This window comes from Solanum lycopersicum, chromosome 9 (assembly GCF_036512215.1).
Source record: "Solanum lycopersicum chromosome 9, SLM_r2.1".
NCBI lineage: Eukaryota > Viridiplantae > Streptophyta > Magnoliopsida > Solanales > Solanaceae > Solanum > Solanum lycopersicum.
This window is the reverse complement of record NC_090808.1, coordinates 65,616,234-65,623,181: the sequence shown is the minus strand read 5'-3', so window position 1 is coordinate 65,623,181 and position 6,948 is coordinate 65,616,234. Positions and strand designations below refer to the sequence as shown.

At 26.5% G+C, this 6,948-nt stretch overlaps 1 non-coding gene across 1 annotated transcript; it reads left to right on the top strand.

Moving 5' to 3' along the window:
* The first annotated feature begins 807 nt into the window (after positions 1-807).
* Positions 808-1,595, top strand: LOC101253130 (uncharacterized). Its single transcript, XR_011211662.1, has 2 exons — positions 808-964; positions 1,048-1,595. It is a non-coding gene; the product is annotated as an uncharacterized protein (transcript).
* Positions 1,596-6,948: the final 5,353 nt, after the last annotated feature.

Genomic DNA, 6,948 nt, shown 5'->3' with positions numbered 1-6,948 from the left:
AATTCAAGTGATATATTCCTTTTTAAAAATTTAATTTTCTCTATTCTATTATTGAATAATTGTATTATGCAAATATTGACATTTTCAATAAATATTGATAATGTGGCTAAGGAGTCCTATTAAATGTTAAAATATTGACATTTTAAAAAATTTCTATAAATTTTATAACGAATCTGGTTGCTATCACGTATTAATTGAGAAAGGTAATGAAATGAATTATAACAGAATGTTTGTAAAAAGGGTATAAAATGGTTGTTGGAAAATATATAATAAAGATAGTGAAATTATAATATCAAAATAATAATAATATAAGAATTAAGATAAATACTATTACAACATTACTCTTAAGTAATATATACGTATGTATATATTTATATAATTTTTAATTTGTGCTAGACACTGTCCTAAAACATTATTTTAATAGTATGAAATGTTTCTCGAATTTAATTAAGTCTTCTCTAATTAATTAGAGGATACAGAAATCAACAAATTATAAATACTACAAAATTAAGCAAGTCATCGGAAGGAGATATTTGAAATCGGCTAAGTCTTACTCTTCATTTGGTTGTCTTTCCTCAAGATTTCATCAACTTATATATAGGGGAGTTTAGGCCTTCAAACTTGGAGAAGAAGATAACATAACTTGGGGAGAAAGGAAATTAATATTTGGAGGCGAAGAAAATAAACTCGGGGACAAAGTATTATGACATATGCACATTCGTCATCAACTTAATGACGTAAATGCTTATGTCATAGACTAAAATATCTCAAATTAATTCAAAATATCCAACAAGGGCCACCAAGGTTAACCCTAAGGGCATTTCGTAGCCAATAAGTTAACGAAGAGTATTTTTGAAGCCCTCTCTTCAAATGTAAGCAAAAAAATCAAAAGGAGCTAAACTTCTCTGAATGATTCAACTTTTCTTTATTTTCTTTTTGCTTTCCATGGCCGATCAGGATTTAGGTATAGATTATTTCTACTTTTCTTTTAATTTTCTACTTACTTTTACTTTTTTTGTTTCCTTACATGTGAGCTTTATACTGCAGGTGTTATACTCAGAAAAGCGAAAATGTACCAAGAGTACATGCAGATGGTTCCTATCCCCGCAAGGAAGGCCTCTGTGATTCCTTGTAACTCATGGATAGGGTTGACTGCATCAATCAAGAGGTTATATGGGCAACCCCTGCACTACCTGACCAACCTCTCCATAAAAAAGTGGGATAGCTTGAGGATTGGGACTAGCGATGAAGATGTTCCATTGGATATACTCATCGATCCAGCTAAAGCTGAAGCAGGCATTTGGCTTATAGAAGAAATGCATAGAAAAACTACATCTCCTTATTTCATTGCTAGGCTCTGGCATGCTGATCCTATATATCATGCTAATATTGATGAAATTTTCCCAGATTTGAATGATCCATCCAAATAGATTCGGCTGCAAATACCAATCCATCTTATATATGGATTTGGTTTAGAATCTTGAATTTCTAATTTATTTCTACATGTAATACCTATCTACACATGAGCATAATTTTCTCTAATACAAAAATATGTACGTTTTGAAAAATGATTATAGTATGAATGCTTTTGAGTTTCTCTCATGTTTATTTATGCTAAAAATCATTACTTATTTTGAATATAGAAATTTAATTAAAAACTATATTCTATTGAATAAGTAACTGGTGAAATACTAAAATTTATAAATTTAATTGAAATATTAAAGTTATCAAATTTGACTCCTCTCCATTTCTCTTCTTCCCTTCCCGAAGTTTTCCTCTTTTTGATTTTGTTTTGGTTAGTCTTTTTTTAGATGATTCTTTAATTGAGTTTAGCACTTTTGACTTGAACATTGATGTAAATATTTGGTTGATTTAAAAATCTGACCTTTTAGATTTGTTTGGCCTAAAAAAACAATCAGGATTTAGACAACTAATATTTTGTGTATTAATTTCCTTGAATTTTTTTTAGCAATTTCATAATTATAGCAACATATATCTTGTCCATAAATACATTTTAAAAGATTTTTCTTCCTATTTTTTTACCTACCAAGCATCCATCTTCCAATTCCATATCAGATAATTGATTTTCTAAATCGAATCCAATTTAAAAAATTAAATTTCCTGATAATAAAATGATTTTTTTTCTCTGCTTTCATGCTATTGGTTGTCGTCAATTTTTTACATCAAATATTTTTAACACAAAGAGGGAGAAAAAGAGATGAAATAAATGGTAATTTTTAAATTGATAAGAACACATCTATTTGTATACATTAATTATGGTTATGATACACTTTACTTAATTAAATTAAGGTCAGTAATTTAAGTATAGCTTACCTAAATTATAGTGTAAGGAGTAATTATATCTTATTTCTATTCTTTTTTAATTACAATAATTCCTTTATAATTTCGGATACATAAAGCACCATCTAACTATATTAATTCTGATACAAAAAGAAAAAGTATCAATATCTTACACGCAATAGGGAATAAAAATTGATAACCTAATTAAATCTCATAAATTACGTTTATATTTCTTTTTTACTTTTGATATATAAAGGTAAATCCTAACAAGAAAGAAGAAATTCAAAATTTTAAGTTGCTTTCACCTATTCAGTGAAGTAACTTTTCAGATTTGATTAAAAAAAATTTGTCGAAATTTTGGGTAACCGAGGTCAGTTATGAAGGATACAAAAGTGATGAAATTGTTGTTGGACAAAAGATTTCTTTGGTGAATTATCAAATTCATCAAAGATCTTTTCAATTTTGATTCAAGATTGTCAAAAAATTTTGAGATTGAAAATTCTTCTCCCTGTTCATCGAAGATCTATTCAATTTTGATTCAAAATTATTGAAGATTTTGAGATTTAAAATTCTTCCCCTAATTTTTTGGAGATCCTTTCAATTTTGATTCAAAATTATCAAATTTTTTGAGAAGATACATTATGAATATCTTCACTATTTTTGTTATTATTATCATCATCAGTGATTTAAAGAGGTCCTTGAGCTTCTCTGAAGGCTCTCAGCCTCTCCCTTCGCGCCACCACCGCCACCATTGACTATATATTTGTATACTAAATGTCAAATTCAAATTCTCATTGCTTCTGCAGAGTAAAGAAACGGAAAAAGTAGAAGAACATAATATTGATAGAGCAACTGTATGAATTCACATGTATCAACTTTTATGTATTTATCTATCATTTTCATAAAATTATGATACATTATTATTTATAATTTTAAATTCAGGATGAAGAGATCTAATAATATCTGAAATTATATGTATTGTGTTGTTTAGTCAAGTTTGTAATTTATGATCTCGAGATAGATATATTATTCATGATACATTACTATTTTTAAAATATTTAATAGATTGCTAAATACAATCCAACTTGATACATTAAACTATAAAGATTGCCCATAAGGTGTTTGATTTTAGATCGTTGATATGTATATGATACATGTAATAAAGCTTGATAATTATTAAATTTGATATATGTTATGTTTATGCACATCAATCAATTTGATACATAGTGATTTAGCTATAGAACATTAGGTTTATGTATTGAGTATATTTATTGGGTAATGTGTATATACAAGTAGCCTTCTAATTGAATAATTTTGGGTGTATGTATAAGGTTGTAAAAGATTGCCATTGATATGTATAATCTACTTATTTTTGGATGTGATACATAGTGCTTTAGCTATATAACATTATGATTTATGTATATAAATTTAAGATATATTACATAATTTGATACATGTAAATGATACATTAGATAGGGTTGATGTATCAATTGCATTCATATTGAATATGATAAACACTAATTGAAGATTCAATAACATTATTATGTCTCAATACCTTAAATATGAACATGATGAATAGCATGAAATTAAACAAAGGTTTATATAGGAGTGATGTATCAAATCAATAATAACACTAACAAAGACTAATTTAAGTGTAAAAAAAATAAACGAGATACATTAAAAATCTGTATCTTTGATAGTGATGGTCTTGTAAGAGCTAATTTCATTTTTTCCTACCTCTTTTCAAATTACTAAGATCTTTAAAATTTACGAATTTCAGATACATCACTGGACTTTCGGATACATCACTAGACATTTAGATACATAGGTGACGGGTGTATTCGAAAGGATAGGGATGTATCAAAGAGGGGATATGACATCCGAATACATCACTGGATTTCACCAACAGATATTCGGATACATAGATGAGGGATGTATTCAGAGAGGGTAGAGATGTATCCGAGGGGAGAATATAATGTATCAACAAAAGGAGCGTGATATATCCCAAAGGAGACTTTTGAAAATTTTTAAATGAAAAGAAAATTTTGAAATTATGGTAAAATAATATGTTTATTAGATAACTTTATAAAGTACATAAAAATAGTTTAATAATTTTATATACCAAAAAGAAGAAATATATTTGTTAATCAATTGAATAAAAATAAGGGCAACTTTCACATATAGCAAACGAAAAATTCATATTTGTATACTATAGTAAAGTTTGCATAATTGCGCTCCATAGCAAACAAAAAACTGTAAAATTCGCTATACATATACAATTATATAATTCGCTGGCCTAAATTGTATAATTCGCTATACATATACAATTATATAATTCGCTGGCCTAAATTGTATAATTCGCTGGCCTATTTCGCTGCAATTGTATAATTCGCTATCCTATTTCACTGCAATTGTATAATCCGCTGCCTATTTCGCTGCAATTTTTTTATAAAATTTGCTTTGCATATAATTGAATCGAATTAAAATGTATGTATATTGCATAATTATAAGTGTATAGCAAGAAAATATATGTTTTTCTCTCGCTTTATACAAAAACAGAAACACAATATATACACTTCTGTTGTATAAAGCTAGATAAAATTGTATTTCACTGCAATTGTATAATTCGCAATTGTATAATCGTTGGCCTTTTCCTCTGCAATATTTGTATAAAATTTGCATTTGTCTACAATTGAATTGAAGTAAAATGTTTATAAATTATATAATTAAGTGTATAACACAAAGATATCTCTTTTTGCATATGTATATACAATTTTCTCTCGCTTTATACAAAACAAAAATAGAATTTATACACTTCTGTGTATAAAGCGAGAAAGGCGAGCAGAGGGAGAGTGGCGAGCGAGAATTTTGGGAAAGAGGCGCTTGACAAACTTTGGCTAACGTTTGCTATGGAACACAATTAAATCAAACCCTAGCCACTTCATTTATTTTAGATTATTAGTTTGCTATTATATATAATTTTCCCTAAAAATAATAGGAAGATTATGATTATATAAATTTAAATAATATAAACATCAAAAAAAATTTCTCGTGTAATTATTGATGCACACTATATACACATGAAAGTTACTGTATACAATTATGCATAATATTAATGTTAATTGTCATAAATGTTTTAATATTTGATTGTTATACAATATTCAAACATAATATTTGAGTAGAGTTGTTATACATAAATAATTTAACAAAGAATGTATCACTATAATGAACATCGTAGTTATTAGAATATCTTTTAAAATAAAATATAATATGAAAAATTGATTTTGAAAAAAATCAAGTCACTAAAATAACAAATAATTGTTATGTAAAGATTTGATTGTATTAAATAGATCTTATTAGAAAATTAATATTTTTTTATAATACTCATCAAATATAAAACATTAATTTTTTGTAAACAATTCTAATTTATATTCCATTCTAGTGTTTCTTTTCTATTTAAGGAAACTTAAACTAACTTTAAAATTTGTTACTTTTTCGATGCATTTTGTTAAATTATTCTTATTTTGTTACGCTACGTATAAAGGGAATTGAAGCTTTTATATTATTGGCAAAAAGATATATAATATATTACTTCAATTCAATAATTTATTTATTACGAGCATATCTTAATTGAAAAAAAATTTAAGAATGATAAAAAAATATTAAAAAGTATTTTTATTAAATAATTTCCCTACTCCAAAAATTAGAAAAAAAAAACAAACATCTATAGATTACTCTGTAACATAGTCGAGGCAATACATTCGAAAAATAGAAAAAAACAATCAAATGTAGACGAAGCAAACAAAAAGAAAACAAAATTGAGAATCACTTATTTTCTCATCCACATAAAAAGAAAAGTAAAAGATTATCACTTTTAAAAAATAACGTAATATTTTAATTTTCAATATTCACTTGAGATGCCTAAGACCGCCATACTTGAGTGATATTTAGTACATTATACATATATATTTTTTTTATGATCATAAAATTAAAAAAAAATTCATGTTTCATTTGAGATAGATCATATTAAGATTTCGTATCGAGTTATGAATCCAATTTTTATAATCATATTCAATTCATCAAAATCTTTGAAAATGTGTTTTTTTCTTTCGAGAAAAACAAGTTTAGCCACGATGGTCGATCGATACATCTTCGTCAAAAATTATACGATATATTCAGATATGATTTTCTTAAATGTGTATATACATATTATACGCTTACACTTCTTGGCTTCTATAAAGTTTTTCCTTTTTATGTTTTAACATCTTTTCATTAAAATTCTGGCTCCGCCACTGTCACTGCGACTCAATAAACCTCATATTCACTCTCATACCCACACTACATTTTTCACAGTATTTATTTAGATCGTATGCAAATATCTTTAATAATAATATTATTTACTTACCACAAGTAAAAGAAGACTAACTTAACACACCCATAGAGTAAATTTATTAGAGGGGAGTAATTTTAATTTTCTTTAGATTTTTAATTCAATATTTACTACTTGTATTGGAATTTCAATTAAATTTAGATCGTATTTTCGGGTGAAAGAAAACATATTGCACCAAAAGATACATAGGCAGAAACAAGAAGGACAATTTGGTCAATTCACATGTTGTTTGTATATAAATGGATGAATTTATGTTT